This window comes from Sus scrofa, chromosome 8 (genome assembly GCF_054392235.1).
Source record: "Sus scrofa isolate SSC_HxYL_T2T_F1_AM1 chromosome 8, Sscrofa_HxYL_maternal_Yorkshire_Landrace_v2.0, whole genome shotgun sequence".
Taxonomy (NCBI): domain Eukaryota; kingdom Metazoa; phylum Chordata; class Mammalia; order Artiodactyla; family Suidae; genus Sus; species Sus scrofa.
In genome coordinates, this window is record NC_139390.1 from 140,882,394 (window position 1) to 140,909,399 (window position 27,006).

A 27,006-nucleotide genomic window follows, 5' to 3' on the forward strand; every position below is an offset into this window, starting at 1 on the left:
GTTAGTATAAGGTTTTTTTAGATGATTAATGGTTGTTGAATTTTGGGTAATGATTGTTTTTTTTTTACACTTAAGACAATAAATTCACCTTTAGAGATTCCATGTGTTAAGTTACTTAATAGATTACTTAATGTTAAATCATTCATTAAGTCCCAAGATGAGTCTTCTTTTGTCATAATTAATTTAAATGTATATTATTGAAATATTTAGTACATTATTTAGGACTTCTGCTTCTATAATTGAGAATAGCTTATACATTTTCTTTCTTGTACTTTCCTAATCCAGGTTACCTATGAAGTATGTATTAGCATTCACAAAATAAGTTACAGAGCCTTTCCTGTTTCTCTAGTTCACGAAACAATTGATATAATTGGAGTTTCTCCCCCCACCTTGGAAGTTTGGTAAAACATGCCTGAAAAATTTGAAATTGTATGGGCCCTTTGCTTCTATTTGGGATCAAGTTTTTTTGTTTGTTTGTTTTCTTTTTACAGCTGCACCTGCAGCATGTGGAAGTTCCCAGCTAGGGGTCAGATCGAAGCTGCAGCTGCCAGCTGTAACCACAGCCACAGCAACACCAGATCCAAGCCACATCTGCGACCTCTGCCAAAGCTCATGGCAATGCTGGATCCTTAATCCATAGAGTAAGGCCAGGGATCGAACCTGCATCCTCAGGGGCACTACGTCAGGTTCTTAACCTACTGAGCCACAACAGTAACCCCGGGATCAATGAATTTTGATGATTATTCCTATTTCTTTAATGACTGTAGGTCTGTTCAGTGTTTCAGACTGAATAAATTTTGTAATTTATGCTTTTTTCCACAAATTTATTCATATTGTACACATTTTCAAATGTATTAGCATAAAATTAGTCCTAATCACGTCTGATATTATAACTTTTATTTTTATCTGTAGGCACATTCTCTTTTTTATTCCTAATATTGAGTCCTTTCCCTACCACCCTCACTTGGGTCACATTTGTTAAAATTTGACTATTTTGTCTTCCCAAATAATTGGCTTTTGATTTGGTCGATTCTTTTTAGTGATTCTTGTCTTCTACGATATTACTTAATGTTTTTATTTTCACCATTTCCTCTTATAATAACTTCTTTAGGTTTAGTTTGCTGTGAATATTTTTACTTCTTGAATTTGTACTTTGCTCATTAATTCTCAATTTTCTTCTAATGTACATTTAAAGTTATAAATGTATCCTTTAAATATCATTTTAGCTGTATCCCACAAATTTTGAGTCATAAAGTTTTTAATTGTGTGTCTGTTGTTAATATCATTTTTAGTTTATTTTTGACTCATGGGTTACTTGATATTTTCCTTTTATTAATTTTTAGTTTTACTGTACTGTATTGAAAGAACATTGTTCAGACTTATATTATTTATTTGGTAATTTTTGAGACTTCCTTAGTGGCTTAGAAAAATTTCTTAGAGAATTTTTCCAGATGCAGCTGTATATGTCTATAGATATAATCTTTCTTGATAAATAGGATTTTCCTTGTGTGTTATTTGAACCTTTTATATGTTTACTACCTTTTGGTTGCTGTATTTTTAATTTCTAAGAGAAATATATTCAAATATCCCTACTTGATTATTATGTAAGTTTCTGTTTCTACTTGTAATAATGTTAATTTTTTGCTTAAATAGTTCAAGCTTATAGTGTTAGATGCATGCAGGCTATGAATTTTTAGATCTCCCTGGTAACTTTCTCTCATCATGAAATTGAGACTCTTTTCATGTCTAATAACGCTTTTACTTTAAATTACAATCTTCTAGTATTAATATGGCTACATTATCTCACTTTTAACTCTTTTTTCCTGGCAACTCTATTTTATTTATTTATTTATTTATTGTCTTTTCAGGGCCACACCCACGGCATATGGAGGTTCCCAGGCTATGGATCGAATCGGAGCTATAGCTGCCAGCCTACACCACAGCCACAGCAATGCCAGATCCAAGCTGCATCTACAACTTACAACACCACAGCTCACAGCAACGCTGGATCCTTAACCCACTGAGCGAGGCCAGGAATCGAACCTGAAACCTCATGGTTCCTAGTCAGTTTTGTTTCTGCTGTGCCATGACAGGAACTCCCCAATAACTCTGTTTTTATTACTTTATTTTCAAAATTTCAGTGTCAACATGTTTTCTGTTATAAACATCATTTCTGTGGATTTCTTTTTAAAACCCATTGTCACTTGTAAATAGCATATTATTGGATTTAAAAAAATCCTGTCTGAGTGTCTTTCTTAAACTATTGAGTCTAACTTGTTTATATGTATTATTATAACTGACTTAATAGGCCCGATTGCTGTTATTTTATTTTGTGTTTTCTTTTTATTTACAATTTCCATTAATCATTAGAAAAATTATTTTTTTAAATCTTCTTTTCCCATCCTCTACTGGTTTGGAATTTCTCTTATATTTCTGTTCTTTTCATGGATTTCCCTAAAATATTAACACATGTATTTGCTTTAACAAAGTCTAAAGTTAACATCTCTATACTCCTTTCAAAGAGATGAAAACCCTTATATTAACTCAGGACACCAACTCCTGTAACCACGTTATTGTTTTCTAACATTTTTATCTTCTCTTGTTTCAAATGTGCATGCATTATTGTCTTTCTTCATTTTTATTTTTTGAATGACTATATATAATTTTATTTTATTTTTTTTCTATTTTTAGTGGCCACGCTTTATTTAGTTATTTTAAAATTTTATGAGAGTATACTTGACTTACAATGTTGTGTTAGTTTCAGGTATACAGCAAATGAATCAGTTATACATATACATATATCCATTCTTTTTTCCCACATAGGTTATTATAGACTATTGAGTAGATTTTCCTGTGCTATACAGTAGGTTCTCATTAATCACCTATTTTATACAATAGTGTATATATGTTATTTCCACCCTTCCAATTCTTTCCTCCCCCCAATGGTTTCACCTATGGTAACCCGAAGATTGGTTTTGAAATCTGTGAGTTTGTTTCTGTTTTATAAATAAGTTTTATTGTATCATTTTTCATTAGATTCTACATATCACTGATAGCACATGGTGTTGGTCCTTCTCTGTCTGACGTACTCATTCAGTATGAGAATCTCTATGTCCATCCAGGTTGCTGCAAATGGCATTATTTCATTCTTTTTGTGGCTGAATAATATTTCATTGTAGGTATGTGTCTTTATCCATTCTTCTGTCGTTGGACATGTAGGTTGCTTCCATGTCTTGTTATTATAAATAGTTCTGCAGGAACATTGAGGTACATGTATCTTTTTATAATTTCTATTTTGAAAACTCAATGCTGGAGTTCTTGTCGTGGCTCAGTGGTTAACGAATCCAACTAGGAACCAAGAGGTTGTGGGTTCGATCCCTGGCCTCGCTCAGTGGGTTAAGGATCCGGCGTTGCTGTTGGCTGTGGGTGTAGGTCACAGACACAGCTCGGATCCCATGTTGCTATGGCTGTGGCGTAGACCAGTGGCTACAGCTCCAATTAGACCCCTAGCCTGGGAACCTCCATATGCCATGGATGCAGCCCTAGAAAAGACAAAAAAAAAAGACCAAGAAAAATAAAAATAAATAAAAATAAAAACTCAATGCTTATTAAAATTTTAAATCATGTTTAATAAGTTTGTTTACAGTGTTTCACACAATCCACTCTTTCCTCTTAGATTCAATCCCTTCTTATTAAAGTATATCCTTTAGTACTTCTTACGGTGATTGTCTGTGTGGTCAATTCTCTCAGTATGTGTTTAAAAATATCTTTATTTTCCTCTCCTACCTAACTAATAATTTAACACTTGGAAATGGTATCTCATTGTTCTTTGGCCTCTAGTGTTGCTAATGGGAAGTTTATTATTTTTTAAAAGTAAGCTGACTTTTCTCTCTTACAGAGTTAGTGTAGTTTTTTCTACCGAACTTGAATGGTTTAAAATTTCTCAGCTTTTTGGATTTATTTTTATTTATATTTCTCCAAACTCTCTGTGCTTCTACAGTCTAAGAGTTCATGTATTCCATCAGTTCGTGAACATTCTTGGCCATTATCTATCTTGAATGTGGAAAAACATGATAGGAGCCAAACGATGATTACAGAATGGAGCTTTCCATTTATCCTTCAGGAACATGATTCACTAACATTTAACAGTATCCAGGCTATCACAGTTTAGAGGCTAGGGGCAAAAGAAAACATGGGCTTTTCAAAACTCAGTCATTGAGCCAAGTCACAATTCTAATTTCCAATATCATGCTCTAGCAAATCAAGGCATAGTTAAAGACTAGCTGACACAGAGCATTGAGCATTCCAATTGAGGGATAATAGGAAGGTTAGAGGGTATATGATATATTCTCTAATTGATTGATTGATTATTTCATTCATCAAATGTTGATTAAACACTCTCTGAATGCCAGGCAATGAGTTAGGCTTTTGAGATTTGGAGACGAAGGGTATTTATGTCCTACTTTGACTAGAGTGTGAATCAACTGACCCAGTATGTGTTATTCAAAAAAGATAGTCATTCTCAAATAAATGTTTCGGTCCATTATTCTTCGGCTTATTAAGGTGCTATTGAAAAGTCTCTTTCAGTCAAAATGTTGGCTGCATCGTACATATATCACCCTGTACTGTTTAGAACAGCCTGCAGTGTCGGGACATTGGCTTTAAATGGCCTAACTTACTCAAGTTAGGCTGTTTTATTTATGGAAGTAGAACTCCATGTGGGGTAGTGAAAATATCGTCTTTGGAAAAATGCCTCCTCACACCTTCCCAAGGGTCAGGCTCTTTAATGAGAGGCTCAGTGACCTTGTGCAGTTTCTCTGGGGAGCGGTCTTGAAAATTTCCCAGCTAAAGAAAAGTCTGAAATTTTAGATGTTATCACTAATGAAAGTGAAAACTAATGAGAGTTTCATTGTTTTAATTCTGTGTCCAGGGAATAAGTTGGATGGTCATAAAGAGAAAGTAGGTTCATTTGAATTAAAAAAATTGTGTGTTCTTTTGTAAAGTAATGCAAAAATTTCAACTTTGAACATGTTTGTGGGGATGAGGGGGACGTGTTGGAGAAAGAACTTCTGAAAGCAAATACACTTAGTCCTGAGGTTGCTCTGTTATTTTAATCTAATAAAAATACATAGTAAAAGACTCTGCCTTAGCAGAAAGTTGATGTGAATGCAGACTCCAGTTGGCGCTGAGAAAATCATCTTATAGAGTTTTGTTTTGATAGCCTAATTGCTAAGAGCTAAACATGTCATTCTATTCTCTGATGTGCTGCTTCTCCTCAAACAACAACAAATAAACAAAAACTCAGGACATCCTTTCCCAATATTCTAATATGACTAATTAGGGGTCATACCTCTCAGTTGATAATTATGGGCTGTAATTTGTTTATTTCCCCTGAACAACAAAAAAAAAGTGATGAAGGTTTAATTTTCCTTTTTAATTACAAAACTAATAGCTTTACTCATTTCCCTTGTATTTTATTATAGTATTTAAAATATCTCCAAGTCAAGCAATGCATTTACTTTCCCAGGGGTTCTGACATGGTCCTTGAGGCAGTTCATCTCCAAAGGTGGTCTCTAATGAGCCATGCTTCCAAGTAGTTACAGCCTTGTAGAGACCCCTCCCATACTATATCTGGAAAGGCAGGTAATTCATGAGCTTTTATTTTTGGAAGCCTAAGACTGTCATGTTAAAAGTCCAGCTCTTTTGCTTGTGAGGCCACATGGAGAGGCAACATGGTAAGACAAATGTCAGCTGTCCCAGGGTCCCAGTTGTTCCTTGATAAAGGAACTTCAGCTTCTGGCACAGTCTTATTGCAACCTTGTCACAATCTATCTGAGTGGCCTCAAATAAAGGACAGAAGGGCAGCTCAACCCACATAAAACCATGAGAAATGGCGTAATTGTTGCTGTTTTAAGCTACTAAGTTCTGGATTGACTGGTATGCAGCAACAGGTAGGCAGAACAACCCCCAGTGGACACTGTGTCTCCTCCCTCTACCTACCCCCCCACCCAACCCCCGGCCACACACACTTTCCTGCAGGTCACTTACACAGACATTTGAGATCAGGAAGGAGGATGAATGACAAACTGACCAAAAAGTCATTCTGGAAAAAAAAGTGTCTTTACCATATTTAAGGCACTGTGCATTAATGAGCCAACATTACAACACCACTTTCAACCTCATATTTATACAAACATTTGTATTTGTGCCTATATGTTTATATCTTAAGCTGAGGAAAGGTGTCAGAGAAAGTGAATACCGTCCTCCCAAGCTGATCTACAGATCCAATTTCATGTCAACTGATACTTCAGAAAGTGTGCGTGGGAGGTGGTGTATTGACCAGATTACTTTAAAGTTTATATGGAAATGCAAATGCCATGAAAAGCCAAGACAATATTGAGGAAAATCCAATTTGGAGAGCGTACACTATGAGTTATCTAGTATTATTTTATTTAAAAAGCTACAGTGATTAACTGCAGCAGCTCAGGTCATTGCTGTGGTGTGGGTTCAGTCCCTGGGCTGGGAACTCCCACATGCAACTAGTGCAGCCAAAAAAAAAAAAAAAAAAAAAAAAAAGCTAAGGCAATTGAGACAGAGTAGTACTGGTACAAGGACAAACAGCAAACAAATAGACCAATAAAACAGATAATTAACCACATATATGAAAACTTGACTTACGATGAAGTCAAACTACACTGCAGTGGGTAAAAATGGTCTTTGCAATAAGTAATGCTGGGTCAATGGGTCATCCACATCTGAACAAGTAAATCTTGATCTACACCTTACACCATATCCAAAATGTCATTCCAAAGCGAAAGGAAGGACTAAATGTGAAATGTAAAAAACGATGAAATCTCTAGAAGTTTACAAAGGAGAACATCTTCATGAACTCTGAGTAAAGAATAATTTCCCACATAGGACAAAAAAGAACTAATCATAGAAATAAAATATTGATACACTGAACTTTATTAAAGATGCAGTGAAAAGGCAAACCACAGAATGGCAGAAGATATTTGCACTAAACATCTGCCAAGTGATTCCTATGCAAATTATATTATGAATTCCTGCAAATCAATAAGAAAGAACTGAGGGACAAACTAAAAATGGGCAAAAGACTTGTGACATTGTGATATAATAAGAAAAATATTTTGGTCTTTATCCCTGGTTCCTGGCACAATGCTCCTAAAACCTTTAAAAATTCCTGATTGGGATGAGAGGTGCATCTTTTGTTTTTCATAAAAAATCCCTTTTCCATCATACCTTTATGCCTTGAGGTGACTCTTAGAAGATTAGGGTTGGTTACCAGAGAAACTAACCACATGATTAGAGGGTTGGAACATTTAGTCTCACTCCCAACCTCCAGGGAGGGAAAAGGGGGCTAGAGATTGTTCAGTCACCAATGGCCAGTGATTGAATCAATCATGCTTAAGTAATGCAACCTCCATAAAAACTCTAAATTATGGGGCTCAGAGAGCTTCGGGTTGGTGACACCGTGTAGGTGGCCCTTCCTACATCCCTTCCCACAGTATCTCTTTCATTCCATTGTTCCTGAGTTGTATCCTTTATAATAAGCCAGTAATAGTAAGTAAAGTTGTTACAGCAAATTACTGAATGTAAGGAGGAGTCTGAGAACCTCCAATTTACAGCCAGTCAGTCATCAGTACAGGTAACAACCTAGGACTTGCACTTGACATCTTAAGTGGGGGCAGTCTTGTAGGATGGAGCCATTTAACTTGCGGAACTCCGGGTAGACGGGACCAGCATGAAATTGCAGGCCACCCAGACTGTGTCTGCAGAGAACCAGAGGACTGCAATGTCTGGAAAACCCACACATTTCATTCAGAAGTGTTCTAAGGAGAAAACAGTTTTGTTTTTAGGGTTTTCTTTGTCTGTTTAGTATTAAATAGATACTTCTCGCACAAAAAAAGAATATTTAGATGGCCTATAAACAAATGAATAGGCACTCATCCTCATTAGTTATCAGGGAGGGCAAATGAAAACTACACTAAGAAATCACTGCTAATCCATCAGAATTGCTAAAACGAAGCAAAATATAATCTGATAATACGAAGTGTTGGCAAAGTTGTAGAGTAACTGGAATTCTTGGAATAACCATTTGGGACAACTCGGGAAGCATCTACAGAAACTTAACATACTCATATTCTAGATGCCCCAGCAACTCTACTCATAGTTATATACGCAATGGAAATCAAAACATATACAAGAATGTTCTCAGCAGCTTAAAAAAAAAGACCCAAAACTGAAACAAATGTCCATCAACAATTGAATGGATGAGTAAGTCATGCCATATTCTTATTTACAGATTTTTTAAAAACCAAATTGCATGAAAAAAAAAAGTTTTTCGAAATATGTTCTGAGTTTTTTCTAATCACACGTCAAAGAAAATGAATAAGCTATAAGCAATAACATTGATACATTTCACATAATGTTGAATAAAATAAGGCAGTCACACACAGAGTACGTACTATATGAACCAATTATATAAAGTTTAGAAATGCGTTACAGATCAGAACAGTGATGAGGCTTTTTTAGGGAAGGGTGCTGAATAATTTGCAAAAGACCCGAAGAAGATTTCCGGGACACCATAGTTCTATTTCTTGCTCTGGATGCTGATTACACGGGGTTGTTCACTTTGTAAAAATTTGCCAAGCTACACCCGTATGATTTGATTTATTCAATTTTCTGCATTATGTTCCATTTCGATAAAACTTTTAAAGTGATGTTGTGGAAGAGATGAGAGAGGGAAAGGAGAAGGAGGAGGAGGTGGAAGAGAGAGAGACGGAGAGCGAAGGAAAGAAAAGAAAAGGAAAGGGCTAAAGAGAGGGAAGAAAGAATGAGACAAGGGAAAAGAAAGAAGGGGAAAGGAGGAAGAAGAGAAGGAAGGGAAGCAACTTTACAACTTATAATATGTCATAGTTTTGGGGCAGTGTGAATCACGTCCTTCAAAATATTAGATGATTCTGGATTTGCAATGCTTGCAAAGACATATCCCTTGCTTAGAATACCTAACTTAGAATCTGAGCAATTTGGAATGCATGGGGGATCCAAATTACACCCTTGCCTCTAAAATGCACCACTGTGGCTGCCTCTTATAAGAAAAGAAAACCGGATCCAATTAATAATGGGAAAGAAATAGAGACTTTTGGGTCAAGCATTGAGGCCATAATTCTACAGAGTAAATTTCACATGTGCTGCATAAACTCCTACGAGGTGATGGCATGTTTAGCATCAGGTCTCAGAAAAGATGTGTTTACTTAATAACTTTTTCCTCCTTTTTTTCCAAAATCTTTGACTTATGAAAGTTTTGTAGCATAGCTTCATTTCATAGGAAATGTGCTCTGAATCTCCATCAGTAACAGATGTTAAAGGGTGGGGGAGTGGGCCAAGGACAGAGGGCTGTGAACTTCAGCTCTCAAAGACCAGCTACCTCAGCAAGAAAGACACAGAAACCTCAGTTGCCCTTGGCCGTGATTAGTTCATGTAGAAAGCCGCAGCCAGCACTGCCCTAGTAACAGAAGGATCTCATACTGTTTCTCCAAATACATGTCACCCTCTCTGTATTTTGTGGAAAGCCTTTGATGTGGATTTGCAGATGGATATACCCTGGACTTTTGCTTTTGCTTGTGCAAACAAAGCAAGGCAATTGGGTTTTCTTGGCAAATACGGTCAGATGTTTTACATTCAGCAACAAAAATTAAGTGCAGTTTTTCTGGCTCATACGTCTACTACTGACCATAAATTAAAACACCTACACACTTATACAAGATTATTGTGAGAAAGAAAAAAAAAATCTGCAGAGCCAGTATCTGGACAACATATTCTTTAACCAACCAACTCTGTGAAAGAATGTTTTCCTGAGTCGGTCATACCATTTTTAAAAAGTCACAGATTCACTATATTTACCCCAAATTCTGACCCAGCTTAAAATGAATCAAGTTAAAAAGTGTCTACTACATAAAAACAAAATTCCTCTAAAAGTGTTTTAGCCAAAGTTGTAAGATAATTATTATCAGTGTTCAAATAAATTATTGTTCAGGTTGAAATCGTTCCATAGTCTGACTCCGAATATAAAAGAAAGTCTTCTTGGCTTCAATTTTAAATATAACCAAAATATCAGCAGGGGTCTTTTTTTTTTTTTTAGGTGATACAAATAAACTTTATTTTTAAATTTTTTTTATTTTTGAAAATTTTATTGACGTATAGTTGATTTTAAAGGTTGTAATAATTTCTGCTGTACAACAAAGTAATTCCATTAAACATGTACACATCCATTCTCTTCCAGATTCTTTTCCCATACAGATTATCACAGAATATTGGGTAGAGTTCCCTCTGCTATAGAGCAAGTTCCCGTTGGCCAGTCATGCCAGGTACCACAGTGTGCATATGCCAATCCCCAACCCCCAGTCCATCCCTCCCCCCGCCCCGCCTGCTTTAGAAACCATAACTTTGTTGGCAAAGTTTGTGAGTTTGTTTCTGTTCTGCAAATAAGTTCGTTCATATCCTTTTTCTAGATTCCACACATAAGTGATATAATATGATGTTTGTCTTTCATTATCTAACTTCACTTAATATGCTAATCTCTAGGTCCATCCATGTTGCTGCAAATGGCATGTTTCATTCTTTTTTATGGCTGTATAATTTTCATTGTATATATGTACTACATCATTTATTTGTTTGTTTATTCTTGTTTTAGGGTTGCACCTGCAGCATATGGAAGTTCCCAGACTGGGAGTCAAATTGGAGCTACAGCTGAGGCCTATGCGACAGCCACAGCAACATGGGATCTGAGCTGTATCTGGGACCTATGCCATAACTCATGGCAAGCTGGATCCTTAACCTACTGAGTGAGGCCGGGATCAAACCCTCATCCTCAAAGACACTGTGGGGTCCTTAACCTGCTGAGCCACAATGTGAACTCCTAAGACCTTGATGAGACTGGCTCAGAACCTATTCCACATGTTTTATAAAGTACCACCCTCTCCGCATTCAGAGCGAGAGGGAAGAGAGGGAGAATGAAAAGGCTTCTGTCCTCATGATCCCTTCTGGCTTTGAGATTCTGCTTCCAGTCACTAATGTATGGATTTTTTTGCCATCCTGCCAATGGACTTTGTTGCACAAAGCATCACCCCACATCTGAAGCACTGTATTTTTCTAAAACGGAAGAGAAAAAATCTCTCTCTTCACTAGATAGATAGACAGGTAGATGATAGATAGATAGATAGATAGACAGACAGACAGACAGGGAATACAACTACAAATAAAGTAGTAGGCACTGTGTCTTGAACACACCTTCGGCCTGCTCGACCTCAGGCCAGGCTATTCTGAAAGGCATCCAGGTTCTTGCCTCTTGATCACTCCTTCTCCCACCTGCTCTCTTCTCATCTGTTCTCTCCTAACTGCCCTCTGAATTCCACATGCTGGTCACCCCATGATGAAGAGAATTTCATTTTTTTCCAGATCTTCCACCACCGTTTCATATCAGAACTATGCCCAGGTGCTCAGCTGAACATTAGGGCTCTCTGCCTTTTGGGGGCACAAAGTGCTGGCAGTTATCTGGATGTTTCTCTAACCAGACCCCTTCAACAAAGGCAAGGTTTCAAAGAGTAGTTGTTTCCCTCTCGTGCATGCAGTTCTTCACAGCTCAGCTTCTTCATCTCATTTGCCCCTCTCTATTTAATGTAGCCGCCTAAGCCTAGGGGAGACAGGGCCTCTTACCTCTTTATATCTTCTGCCCTTGGATCAGTGGCTTGTTAAAAGTACTTCCTAAATGAACAAAATTCTCAGTTGACCATGAGTTATCGCAGGATGGGGAATATGATTGCATGTGACTGGTATTCTTCAGCATCGGGCTCAGGGCCTGGCATTTCAAAGAAAATGTCTTGAATTTGACTTTGAATGGTGATTTGTTCATGAGTGTACTACACTGTCACAGTCAGACGAGTGCAACTCATGTAAGTGACCTGCTAAGAACATCTCTAAGCAAGGAGGATGCTCTCCAACAGAATCCACTGGGGTTACCCAGTGACCCCACCACGGCTCATACCTCTAGTTCCTGATAACACTGCGGTTTAACATTGGGCGCCTGCCCTCCCAGCTTTAGCATTTAATTGTAGATTTCCTTAACTCGTGGTGGCTAACAAGCCCCATTGCTCTTTCTCAGATCTCAGACCAAGCCAGTCGTCACTGGACGTACTTGGTTAGTGCTGAATCCCCCGGACTCTGGTTTCTGGGCCTGTTCGTCCCCTGAATCACACCAAGCTAGTGACACGGTTCTGCTGGAGCCTTCCTACTTTGAGGTAGTGCCGTGAAGGTCCTTGTCCTACAGGTGAAAGCATCCCCATTTGGACATTAAGTCTGTGGGTATCTAACACACTCACCCTTTCCTCCTAAAAGTGTCCCTTGGAGATTTATGGCCATCTCTGCGAACGGTAGATTTTCCACCTGTTGATCATTGCCTGCATGTAGACACTATGGTTGCTGTAGTTTTCAAGGTGAAGGTGGGTTGACTTCATATCCCCCTCCAAACTGTGCAAAGATGATTGGCTAGTTTCACAGAGACAGAACCAGGGTTCATTACTTAGCAAACAGAATTTTTTGGTGTGTGTGTGAGGTAGTGAGGTCCAAAAGATGTGGGCTTTTCTGGAAGGTGGAGAATGTTTCCTTGCAGTGTAAAGGGCATGGTTTCATTCTCCAGCCGCTTTAACACTTGCTTCCTGGCTCAGAAACTGGCCATCTTTGATCCTGTCCAGTAGGGAAGGATCGACTAGAAGAACAGAGGAGATTGGGATCTTGCACCTACTCATCCAGGGAGAATCCAGAACCTCAAAGAGGGCACTCTTGGACATCACCCCAGAAAACCCTTGGACAGCAAGGTCGTTACTCATAGCGAGCTGGTACAGCTTCCTTGCACAGACCTTGTGAACTAACTGGTGGGAGGCCTAACTATTAAAGCAGGCCAGTCATTTCATAGAAGACTGACTGGGAAACCAATTCAGGAAGATCCTGGTCATGTTGACTTAAGAATCCTTATGATTTTCAGCTCTGGCTTTCCTGGAAATTTTTTTGAAGCTGGTAGTTGAAACCAGGGTGGGAGACCATCTTCCTCTCCACAGGTTTCAGCAACTCGGACACTGAAATATAAGAATAGCAAAAAACAAACAAACAAACAAACAAGTTGCAGGACGATGGAGAAAAAGAGAAGGAGGAGAAAGGAAAGAGGGAGAGAAGCAGCAATTTGCTGATCAGTTTCTATAAGATGCCAAGTGTTTACCCTGTATTATTTTTATTTCCCTCTGATATTCAACACAGCCTTGCAAGACAGGCATTATGATTCTGTTTTTTTAAGAGAGTAATTTAGATGCAGAGATAGGAAGGAAACTGAACCAATCAAGGTCACGTGGCTAAGAAAAGATAGGGATGGGACTCAAAACCAGGTCTCCCTGTGAAATCCACTTTCTGTCCAGTACCCCATGATGTTCATGACAGCAAAAAAGTACAAGAATTCCTCCTTATTCAGCCTCTGCATATAAAGACACCCACAAAAAGTTTTATTTGTGGGTGTTTATTTCTATTTCCCCCTTCTTCCCAATACTCTAGTGTGTTGTAATTATACTATTTTACAGATGAGGAGATGAAGGTGCAAAGAGACAAATTAACCTCATCTAACTTTGGACTCAACATGAACTGCAGTAGCTTCGTTAACCAAATTCTAGTCCTTCAGACATGATGGACCTAGAAATTATTCTACTAAGTGAAGTTAGGCAGTGAAAAACAAACATCATATGATATCACTTATATGTGCAATCTAAAAAAATGATACAAATGAACTTATTTGTGAAACAGAAACAGTCTCACAGACTTCAAAAAACTTTATGGCTACCAGAGGGGACAGGTGCGGTCGGGGGATGGGGGTGGACTGGGGGGTTGGCATTGGCACATGCACAACTGAGGTATATGGAATGATTGGCCAGCAGGGACCTGCTGGATAGCACAGAAAATTCTACCCAGTGTTCTGTGATGATCTGTGTGGGAAAAGAATCTGGAAGAAAATGGATGTGTGTGCATGTTTAATGGAATCATTTTGTTGAACAGCAGAAATGATCACAAACTTGTAAATCAATTATATTCAATAAAACTTAAAAAAGAAAGAAATGGCATCCCACTCTGGTGGAGGGATTATGGAAGAAAGTGACTCAAGCCCCAAATCCAAGGAATCCTTTACTGTCCAGAAATATCCAGGTGACCGTTCCCTCATGCTTGGCAATCTTCAGTTTATTGCCTATTTCCAGAGGTGCTCCAGCAATTAACGTGTCCCTGCCCCCCAGGACTTGAGACACCATCTCCAATCTGGTGGGCAGGTAAAATACCACCAAAGGCATTCTGGGCTCTATTCCTTGATTCAGCAAATCAACCAGCCTGCCTTCCCTCCCACTATTGGATCCTGCAGAAGTTCAGCCTTAGCCACAAACCAGATTCAGTTCTATAAAAACCACTGCTTTCAGAGTTCCGTAGTGGCTCAGCAGAAACGAATCCGACTAAGGACCTTGAGGTTGTGAGTTGGATCCCCGGCCTCACTCAGCGGGTTAAAGATCCGGCGTTGCCGTGAGCTGTGGTGTAGATCGCAGACTCGGCTTGGATCCTGCGCTGCTGTGGCTGTGGTGTAGGCCAGCGGCTACAGCTCCGATTCGACCCCCAGCCTGGGAACCTCCATATGCTGTGGGTGTGGCCCTAAAAAGACAGACAGACAAACAAACAAAGCACTTCTGTAAACCTCAGTGCTTTTCTCTGCTCTCATCTCCCGCGTGGGTGACATTCGCCAATGACCGCCTATCACAGACATTCTCAAAGTGTGTTTACAGTGCACCTCTGTCTAAGGAGGAATGCTTGTTAAAAATCCACATTCTGGGATCCTACTGAAGACCTACCAAATCTTTATCTGCAGGAGTAGGGCTCAGAGCTATGCATGCTTAACTATCTTCCCCGTGTATTTTCATTTTATTAAGTTTGAGAAACACTGACTTAGCAGAACTTGGTAAACTAGAATCTATAGGCCAAGCTCAGTAGCATGAAAAGAGCTTGTAGCCCAGGCTCTTCTTTTAGGGTATCAGGTGTGGCTCTCCTTGTTGAAGCTCTGATACCAGATACAACCTATCAGAAGTGCTTCCTGGGGCCCTGACCAGCCCCTGCCATTATTAACTGTATAACTTTCTCTCTATAGGTGCTTCTGCACAGAAAGAATATCCGGAACTGCAGTCTAGCCACTGGGGGCTTGGCAAGACTCCTGCATGCTTCCTCCAGCTACATCTGCCAGACTGATGCAAAGCCCGAGTATACTGTCTGGGCCTGAAAATCCCAGGATAGGTATTGATGTGGGATGGGCCGCCAGGGGAACTGTGGATCTAAAAGGAACTAGTCACACACCTACCCAACAACCTCAATGTGATGCCCACATTCCCCTGCCATAGCCTCTAAAATCTCACCTTCTGCTTAGACCAAAGAGGGTAGAAAAGCCTAATGAAAAACAATCGTAAAAACGAAGTCATGCCTCCGAAATGATGCAGCGTGAAGTCCACCAGCAAAGTTCTGATGGCGGGAATGCACGAATCACCTTACAGGTAAGCACATTCTCATCTCCCCTGTTCCTAAGGGTGCCCTTTAGCTGATGGTCTGGAGTCTGTATGGGTAAAGAATTCTCAGCGCTTGTTCTTTAGAGAGCAATCGCCTCCTAAAACTGCTTCTCGGCCCCACGATGGAACTCATTCCCTGCGTGCACAGGCCTGCTTCTGGCCCTGAGCAATCTCTACCTCCGTCTCGATCCCCTGTCACGCCGGACGTGTCATTAGTGCTGATTATCCACATTATCTAGAATTTTCTTCTGAGTGGTAGAAAGCACTCTAAACGGCTTCGTGTTTGAACAGCTGGATTAAATGGCACTCTGAGGGTCTGAAAGAAACAGCACATCTCTCCAAACGGCCTGCCTCCCTAAGGGGAATGGCTTAATCCCCTTGTAGAATTAACCTATTGTCTAATCAATCTTTACCAAAACGCTACATTAGGTTTAAAATTCCGTTAGGTAGACACAATAACTCAAATAACAAAAAGGCTAAGTGATCTCACCTGTATCAGTCTTTCTCTTTAAAAAAAAAAAAAACTATTACGGTCTTAGCATCAGTGAAGCTCTCTAAACACTTTATACCTTCCTTCATTCTCCCTTCCTCTCCAGATGAGCTCTCGTATTTTTCTTCTGATGCTCTTGAACCAGCTCCCTCCATCCCTCTTACACTTCCTGCTAGTCCTCGAGCATCCACGGGCACCTATGCTACACGCGTGCCCTGCGTCCTACTCCATCCTATAAATATATTATGTTCATGCTTGTTTAACATGAGCGCTAGTGGCATAAGGGTATCAGGAACATGTAGTAAAGTTAAATCAAGACCAAATACGAAAGAAGATGTCATATAAAAGGCTGGGGCCTTAGGAAAATGAAAGTGCATTCATGTCTCCACGACTAACAGCGGCTGATTGAGAGCTGTAGTAAATACCTGGCCCTTTTCAGGATGCCCATCGTGCCCGTAGATACAATGTATGATTTTTATAATCATGTCATTTTTTATGAATGGGAAGGATTATCTTAAGGCAAACAGCACTCTTCTGTCTTATTTTTATGGGGGGTCTTTCGCAGGGAGGCAGCTGTAAGATCTGCGATGGTTCTTGCTGTCCTTTCCCTGTGTGCTCTTTCCAAGCATCTTGAAATGTACGTATTAAGCATACACAGTTTGGTTTGTTTTTTTTTAACCTGCTTCAATTAAAAAAATTTTAGACTCATTTTATGTTTATATACCAAGAAATTAAGTTTGATAAAGAAGAAAAAGATTTTCTTTCTTTCTTTTTTTTTTCTTTTTTTTTTCTTTTTAGGGCTGAACTTGCGGCATATGGAAATTCCCAGGCTGGGGGTTGAATCCGAGTGACAGCTGCCGGCCTGCACCACAGCCATAGCCACACAGGATCCAAGCCACATCTGCAACCTACATGAGAGCTCACAACAATGCTGGATCCCCAACCCACTGAGCAAGGCCAGGGATCGAACCCATGTCCTCATGGATGCTAGTTGGGTTCATTAACCACTAGGTCATGATAGGAACTCCTGATTTCGAAAGAATTTATTGATGGCACATTGGAGGAAAAAAATATGGAAGCCACATAGATAGTTGGTATATAGCTTAAATATATTAAGAGAGAACAGTTAAAATGGCTGTTTAAAAACAAGATGCCATATGGATTTTCAGATTATGTGCTTTCCTTGTATGAAAATCTTAGCCTTTTATTTGGATGCTTATCCATTTATATTTAATAAAATTATATTCATATCTGCTATCAAAAAAAAAGATGCCGTGAATCATGGAAAAAGAGGTATTTCACACAAAATACAAATTTCCCATAATCCATGGGAAAAGATACAAAATCCATAGACAATTTGGATTGACGAACCTTTCAGACAGTATCTGTGTAGGCTTGTCAAAAGAAGGACATAGGATAGGTTCCCTGGTGGTGCGGGTGGGTTAAGGATCTGGTGTTGTCACTGCAGTGGCTCGGGTTTAGTCCCTGACCCAAGAAGTTCCACATGCAGCATGGCCAATAAAAAAAAAAAAAAAATGACATAGATGGGATTAACCCAGTGTAAAATAATATCATTGAAGTTTTCCCCAAAATAAACAGACTGCTGTCTAACATGAGCAACAAAGCACGAAGAAATTGTCTTAACAAAGTATCTACAAAAGTTGTATGAAGAAAAATTCAGATGATGAAAGAAGACAAAATGGAAAGCTTCTTCTCAGGTTTTTTTAATGGTTAAATGAGATGTAATTCCAATTAAAACACCCTCAGGATTGATTTGGAGAAGGATAATCTGATTCTACATGTCATGTGGAAAAAGAAACAATTTGAAGTTATTATTGGTTAATTGGTTATACTTAAAATGCTGCTGGAAGTAAAGGCAAAAAGGAAAATAACCACACGTTTTTTCTCTTAATAACTTTGATTTTAAGGCATAACATAGATACAGTGGACAACACTGATCTTAAGTGTTATAATTACACGCAATTTGGCAAGTGCACATATCAACATAACACAACATCCCTGTCAAGACAGAGAAAACAACCATCACCTCGAAAAATGTTCCTCGGCCTCCTTCCAGTTCGACTCCTCACTGCCGCTCTGATTGCTTTCAACACGGATTTGCTTGTTCCTGAGCTTCGTATAAATGGAATCATGCCGTAAGTACTCTTTTACAGACTTCTTTTGGATTCTTTCTTTCAGTCTAATGTTTTGGAGATTAACCCACAGGGTTGTGTTTATCAGCAGTTTGTTCCTTTATACTGCCGAGTGGTATTCCATTGCATGAATATTCCATACTTTCACAATCATTCGTTTTGGTGTCTGAGTGGAAGCTCTTGCAGTCCTTAAAGAGAATTGGAAAATGATCCTCATACTAACAGATATTTAACATACGGACGAAATACTATGAGCAATATCTTTAGTGATAACAAATGCAAAAACAATCTTCCATTGACTTTTTCTTTTTTTTTTTTTTTGGCTTTTGTCTTTTTGTTGTTGTTGTTGTTGTTGCTATTTCTTGGGCCGCTCCCGCGGCATATGGAGATTCCCAGGCTAGGGGTTGAATCGGAGCTGTAGCCACCAGCCTACGCCAGAGCCACAGCAACGCTGGATCCGAGCCGCGTCTGCAACCTACACCACAGCTCACGGCAACGCCGGATCGTTAACCCACTGAGCAAGGGCAGGGACCGAACCCGCAACCTCATGGTTCCTAGTTGGATTCGTTAACCACTGCGCCACGACGGGAACTCCTGATTAGTCTTATTGATCTACATGGCACTAGCTTGCCTGCATTTTCATACAGCTTCAATTATGCTTTTTTTTTTTTTTTTTTTTGGTCTTGTCTTTTGAGGGCCGCACCCACAGCACATGAAAGTTCCCAGGCTAGGGGTCTAATCAGAGCTGTTGCTGCTGGCCTATGCCAACAGCCACAGCAATGTCAGATCCAAGCTGCATCTGAGACCTACACCACAGCTCACGGCAACGCCGGGTCCTTAACCCACTGAGCGAGGCCAGGGATGGAACCTGCAACCTCATGGTTCCTAGTTGGATTCGTTTCTGCTGCGCCATGATGGGCTTCTCCCAATTATGCTTTCTTTTTTAGAGTATACTGCCGGGCACCCAGCAAATCTTGATTATGGATGAAACCCCATACACCTAACTCCAAATTGAGTTGCAGCTTCATCCAGTCACTAATGGTAGACTACACAGCTCTTCTTTTAGTGAGAATTATTCTCCATCTAATCTTCTATAACCTTAGCTCTATCCTTCTGTGTAGTGTATTATGTACACTAAAGTACATTCTTTAGTCCTTAGTACTACCCTGTTTTTATGGCTGAGTCTGTGGCATATGGAAGTTCCAGCACCCGGGACTGAATCCAAGTTTCACCTGTGACCTACACCACGGCAGTGGAAATGCCAGATCCTTTAACCCGTGGATCCAGGCCAGGGATTAAACCTGCACCTCCACAGCAATGTGAGTGACAGCACCAGATCCTTAGCCAGCTGCACCACAAAAGAACTCCCTAATGCATATTAATTTTTTAATGCTTATTGCTTCATATATATATATATATATATATATATATATATAAAACAAATATATGATTCTTTCAGGTGTAAAGCTGAAAGCATAGTCTCATGTTCATAATTATAATTTTTGATACGACGCCGTTCTTACAGAAAAGGATTAAAGAGATATGAAGCATTTCTCTCTGACCTGTGGTTGTCACCTTCATCCACCTCTATGTCCACATCCTTAAGTTGTGGAAAGTCCCATCTCAGTTTCCTTACAGTAGTCTTCCTGCTGATTTTTCTACATCTCTGCCAGTTTTTCGAAAAATTGAATCAAGACTTTTGAAAATCAGAATAGGAATTCCCTGCTCGCTTAGTGGTTAAGGATTCGGCGTTGTCACTGCTGTGGCACAGGTTCTGTCCCTGGCCTGGGAACTTCCATTTGCTGCAAGCACTGCCAAAAAAAAGAAGCGTAATAATACTCTTTATCACTGAAAGAACTGAAGACTTAGACAAAGTCATCTGCACTCTTTAGCATCTAATACTTAAGGGGTGCCCCACACATAAAGGCATTTTGATACCAAGAGAAAGAGAAGGAAATAATTAAGCCATTATTTGGCATGTTTAAACCAAACTGTCACTCTTTTCTGATGACTTGCAAGCTCACAGAAAAGAGTATTTATGACCTTACACCCAAGCTTCAATCAATGCTCATTAATTCAAAAATATTTATGGCCACTCACTATCTATTAGGCAAGCCATGGTGTGAGAGCTCATGTTTGGAAATCAGACAGCCCTGGATTTAAGTTCTGCTTTGTCTCTTACCTGCTGTATGACTTTCGGCAACTTTTTACTCATGGTAAGCCTCGGTTTCCTTTCTATAAAGTGGTAAATACTTGATTTATTTGTTCATCTGTTTGTCTGTCTGTTTGCCAGCAATTGACAAGATTTAGGTGTCAACAACAATATACTGGCTCCATCAGTACGCTGGTTCCTTGAACAAATGGCATCACTTCTTTAGGATTCTCTTTCCTCTTCTGTAAAATGGAGGAATGGGGATAGATTAAATGATTTCTAGATGGTTCTCAAATTGTATAGCTGCATTACCTGGGAGCTTAGTGCAAACGGCAATAAATTACTAAAATAGGTAAAAATGAATGAATTAGGATTTCTGAAGGTAAGGACCTAAGAATCTGTTTATAGAACATGAAAGTTTATATTGCATGTATTATACACTATAGGTGTATATAAGATATATTTGGGTGTATATACATATGTTTTCTATTCTTCCCAGGGGAATGACTTTGTTTTTTAAGAAAATTTGGTACTATCTCAAAGAACAGTTCCAAGTACAGTGTACTGTTTACAGGGATTTTTTTAATCTGAACCATTTGAGTGCTAAGTCCCTGACATAATACCTTAACACATTTTTAAACACTTTGGATGGAAAAGATACAGTGTGAGATATCATGTTGGTAAGTAAGGCATTTCGTTAGTTTGTGGATTATGGTCCTGATAGAAGCACTGGGGGCATAGAAGGCAAATCCACATTCAGAAAATTTGTTTTAGTGAGGACCACACCCTGCCTCGTCCGTGAAGGAAGTGACCCACTATAATCAACCTGCCTTGCATGGTCCCCTCAGGTGCAGTAGCGTATGGCTCACTATTGCTCTGGCTGTTGGGACATCAGCCTTTGGAAGAACAGAGGAGCCAGATCTGCCTCGGTGAGAGCCCATGCGTAATTTCCAACACCGCCCTCAACAGCTACTGTGTTAATGGACCCTCTTAGAAAGCCCTGGATGACTCGTGAAGAGGTTGACTGACCTCTTCAGACCACGGTCATCATCTTGTCTCCCTGATTATTGAGCCCTGAGAGTATCCTGACTTTTAATTTATCTCATTTCTACTTTGTTGCAGTGCAGTTGTCTTCCTGCTTTTTGTATCATATTTAAGAAATCTTGAGGAGATGGGCTTAAGATGGCAGAATAGAAGGACTGGAGCTCAACTTCTCTCCTAAAAACAACAAAATTCACAACTAAAGGCTGAGCAATCTTCCACCCAATGGACCGGAAACCTTAAAAAAGATCCCCTACTCCAGAAGACAGAGGAGGCCACATCAAGAGGTGGGAGGGGCGATTACATGATATAAACAACTCCCTACCTCCCGGCTGGGAAGCCCCACAGACTGGAAACTAACTGGTTCACAGAGACTCACCTACAGGAGCGAGAGTTCTGAGCCCACATCAAACTCCCATGTATGGGGATCTGGCACTGGGGGAAAGAGTGGAGCATCTGGCATTGAAGGCCAGTGGCGCTTGTGTGCAGGAGCTCCACGGCACCGGGGGAAATAGAGACCCCATTCTTTTTTTTTTTCTTTTTTGTTTTGGCTTTTTGCCTTTTCTAGGGCCGCTTCTGAGGCATATGGAGATTCCCAGGCTGGGGTCTAATTGGAGCCATAGCCACTGGCCTATGCCAGAGCCACAGCAATGCGGGATCCGAGCCACGTCTGCAAACTACACCACAGCTCATGGCAATGCTGGATCCTTAACCCACTGAGCAAGGCCAGGGATCGAATCTGCAACCTCATGGTCCTAGTTGGATTCATTAACCACTGCACCACTACAGGAACTCCAGAGACCCCATTCTTAAAAGGCATACACAGACTTTCACGTGCACTGGGTCCCACGGCAAAGCAATGTCTCCATAGGAATCTGGGTCAAACCTGACTGCACTTCTTGGAGGACATCCTGGGAAAACAGGGGTGAATGTGGCTTGTTATGAGGGAAGGACATTGGAAGCAAAGCTCTTGGGAATATTCAGTAGCTGTCTTTTTCTGGAGGGGGCCATTTTGGGAAAATCTGGCCCCACCCATCAGTCAGTGATAAGAAGCCCCATGGCAAACAACAATCCAGGTGGGATCAGTAAACAGGCTGCCCAAAGACCCCTCAGGCACACAGCCACCTCTAATCCCATTGAGAGACAAAGCCCCACCCAACAGAGGAATTAGAATCAGCTCCACCTACCAGTGGGCAGGCATCAGCTCCTCTTATCAGGAAGCCTACAGCAAGCCCCCATACCAACTTCACCACAAGGGGGGCAGACACCAGAAGCAAGAGAGGCTACAACTCTATTATCTATAAAAAGGTCGCCACACAAAAACCTATAAAAATGAAAAGACAGAGAACTATAACTCAGATGAGGGAGAAAGGAAAAACCCCAGAAAATCAGCTATGCAATGAGAAGATTCTCAGCCTCCAGGAAAAAGACTTCAGACTGTTGATGCTGAAGATGATGCAAGACATTGGAGATAAACTGGAGACAAAGATGGATAACTTAGAGGAAACACTGAGCAAAGAGATACAAGATATAAAACTTAAACAAGAAGAGATGCAAAATACAATAACTGAAATAAAAAATTCACTAGAAGCAGCTAACAGCAGAATACAGGAGGCAGAAGAATGAATAACCATTCCTCTGCCTCGGTAGTGGAAACTACAAATGCGGAACAGAAAAGAGAAAAAAGATTGAAAACAAATGAAGAGAGTCTCAGAGAACTCTGGGACAATGTGAAATGCACCAACATCCATATTATAGGGGTTCCAGAAGGAGAAGAGAGAGAGAAGGGGACAGAAAAAATATTCCAAGAGATAATAGCTGAAAACCCCCCTAACATGGGAAAGGAACCACTCACTCAAATCCAGGAAGCACAACGAGTACCATATAAAATAAACCTAAGGAGGAATACACCGAGACACATAGGAATCAAACTAACCAAAATTAAAGACAAAGAGAAAATCTTGAAAGCAGCTAGGGAAAAGAAAAAAATAACATACAAGGGAACCCCAATAAAGTTATCAGCAGATTTTTCAGCAGAAACTCTGTAGGCCAGAAGGGAGTGGCATAATATACTTAATGTGATGAAAGGAAAAAACCTCCAACCAAGATGACTTTACCCAGCAAGGCTCTCATTCAGGTTTGAAGGAGAAATCAAAACCTTCACAGATAAGCAAAAGTTGAGAGAATTCAGCAATACTAAACCAGCCTTACAACAAATACTAAAGGAACTTCTCTAGGCAGAAAAGAAAAGACAGCAACAGGAAACAAAAATTCCACAAATGACAAGGCTCACCAGTTAAGGTGTATATACAGTAAAGATATGAAATCATCCATGCACAATTATACCATCAAAATCAGAAATCATGAGAAGAGGTGGGTCCAAATGCAGGACACTGGAGATGAACTTGCAGTTAAGAGAACAACAACTTAAAACAATCTCATATACATATAGACTCTTAGATCAAAACTTCAGAATAACTGCAAACCAAAAATCTACAATTGATACACAAACAAAAAAAAATCAATTCAAATACAACATTAAAGATAGTCATCAAACCAGAAGAGGAGAGAACAAGAGAAGAAGGGAAGAAAAAAGAGCAACAAAAACAAATCCAAAGCAATTAATAAAATGGCAATGAGAACATACATATCAATAATTACCTTAAATGTTAATGGACTAAACACCCCAACCAAAAGACACAGACTGGCTGAATGGATACAAAAACAAGATCCATATATATGCTGTCTTCAAGAGACCCACTTCACTTCTAGAGACACATACAAATCAAAAGTGAGAGGATGGAAGAAAATATTTCATGCAAACTGGGATCAAAAGAAAGCTGGAGTAGCAATACTCATAACAGACAAAATAGACTTTAAAATGAAGAATATTTTAAGGGACAAAGAAGGTCATTACATTATGATCAAAGGATCAATCCAAGAAGAAGATAGAACAATTTTAAATATCTACGCACCCAACATAGGTTCACCACAATATATAAGGCAACTGCTAACAACCTTAAAAGGACAAATCAACAATAACACAATCATAGTGGGGGACATGAACACCCCACTTGCAGCCAAGGACAGATCATCCAGACAGAAAATCCATAAGGAAACACAGCCCTGAATGAAGCATTAAACCAGATGGATTAGTAGATATTTATAGGACATTTCATCCAAAAGTAACAGAATACACATTATTCTCAAGTGCACATGGAACATTCTCTAAGATTGATTATATCCTGGGCTACAAATCCAACCTCAGTAACTTTAAGAAAACTGAAATCACATCAAGCATCTTTTCCAACCACAATGCCATACGACTGGAAATCAACAACAAGAAAAAAACTGCAAAAAACACAAACACATGGAGACTCAACAATATGCTACTAAACAACCAATGGATCACTGAAGAAATCAAAGAGGAAATTAGAAAAAACCTAGAAGCAAATGACAACGAAGATATGACACTCCAAAACCTATGGAATGCACCAAAAGCCATTCTAAGAGGAAAGCTTATAGCAATACAAGCCCACCTCAGGAAACAAGAAAAAGCTCAAATAAACAAGCTAACTTTACATCTAAAGCAGCTCAAGAGAGAAGAACAGACAAGACCTAAAGTTAGCAGAAGGAAAGAAATTATAAAGATCAGAGCAGAAAGCAATGAAGTAGAAACAAAGAAAACCATAGAAAAGATCAATGAAACGAAAAGCTGGTTCTTCTTTGATAAACCCTTAGCCAGACTTTTCAAGAAAAAAAGAGAGAGGACTCAAATCAATAAAATTAGAAATGACAAAGGAGAAGAAACAACAGACATCACAGAAATACAAAGGATCATAAGAGACTATTATAGGCAACTATATGCCAAGGAAATGGAAAACCTAGAAGAAATGAACAAATTCTTAGAAAACTACAGTCTTCCAAGACTAAACCAAGATGAAATAGAAAAGATGAATGGACCAGTCACAAGAACTAATATTGAAACTGTGATTAAAAAACTTCCAACAAACAAAAGTCCAGGACCAGATGGCTTCACAGGTGCATTTTATCAAACATTTAGAGAAGAGCTGACACCTCTCCTTCTGAAACTATTCCAAAAAATTGCAGAGGAAGGGATACTCCCAAACTCATTCTATGAGGCCACGATCACCCTGATACCAAAACCAAAGATACCACAAAAAAAGAAAACTACAGTCCAATTTCACTGATGAACATCAATGTAAAAATCCTCAACAAAATCCTAGCAAACTGAATCCAACAATACATTAAAAGGATTGTACATCATGATCAAGTGGGATTTATCCCAGGGATGCTAGGGTTCTTCCATATCCACAAATCAATCAGTGTGATACACCACATTAACAAACTGGAGAATAAAAACCATATGATCCTCTCAATAGACGTGGAAAAAGCCTTTAACAAAATGCAACACCCATTTCTGATAAAAACCCTTCAGAAAGTGGGCATAATGGGAACCTACCTCAACATGATAAAGGCCATATATGACAAACCCAAAGCTAACACCATTCTCAATGGTGAAAAGCTGAAATAATTCCTGCTGAGATCAGGAACAAGAAAAGGATGTCCACTCGCCACTACTCTTCAACATAGTTTTGGAAGTCCTAGCCACAGCAATCAGAGAAGAAAAAGAAATAAAAGGAATCCAAATTGGAAAGGAAAAAGTAAAACTATTGCTATTTGCAGAAGACATGATACTAGACCTAGAGAATCCTAAAGACTCTACCAAAAAACTGTTAGAGCTCATCCATGAATTTGGCAAAGTTGCAGGATATAAAATGAATACACAGAAATCGATGGCATTTCTATACACTAACAATGAAAGAGCAGAAAGAGAAATTAGGGAAGCAATCCCGTTTACCATCACATCCAAAAGAATAAAATACCTAGGAGTAAACCTACCTAAAGAGACAAAAGACTTGTATTCTGAAAACTATAAGACACTGATGAAAGAAATCAAAGATGACACAAATAGATGGAAAGATATACCATGCTCATGGATTGGAAGAGTTAATAGTATCAAAATGAATATATTACCTAAGGCAATCTACAGATTCAATGCAATCCCTATCAAATTATCAATTCCTATCAAGTTTTTCACAGAACTTGAACAAAATATTTTAAAGTTTGTTTGGAAGCACAAAAGACCCAGAATAGCCAAAGACATCCTGAAAAAGAAAAATGGAGCTGGAGGAATCCGGCTCCCGAAATTTAGACTATACTTCAAAGCAACAATCATCAAAACCACATGGTCCTGGCACAAAGAAATATAGATCAATGGAACAGGATAGAAAGTCCAGAATTAAACCCACGCACCTACAGCCAACTCATCTATGACAAAGGAGGCAAGGATATACAATGGAGAAAGGACAGCTCGTTCAATAAATAGTGCCGGGAAAACTGGACAGCCACATGGAAAAGAATGAAATGAGAACACTCCCTAACACCATACACAAAAATAAACTCAAAATGGATTAAAGACCTAGATATGAGACCAGACAC

At 39.3% G+C, this 27,006-nt stretch overlaps 1 long non-coding RNA gene across 4 annotated transcripts in view; it reads right to left on the reverse strand.

Annotated features, from left to right (window-relative positions):
- Window positions 1-17,842: 17,842 nt before the first annotated feature.
- LOC106508464 (uncharacterized) overlaps window positions 17,843-27,006 on the reverse strand; it is a 315,434-nt gene continuing 306,270 nt past the window's right edge. For 3 of the 4 annotated variants that reach the window (XR_002346881.2, XR_014813482.1, XR_014813481.1), the window contains 2 exons: window positions 20,473-20,684; window positions 17,843-18,478 (listed from right to left, as the gene is read on the reverse strand). This is a non-coding gene — a long non-coding RNA (uncharacterized LOC106508464). The remainder of the gene's footprint in view (window positions 18,479-20,472; window positions 20,685-27,006) is intronic. The other variant, XR_014813483.1, reaches the window with a different exon arrangement.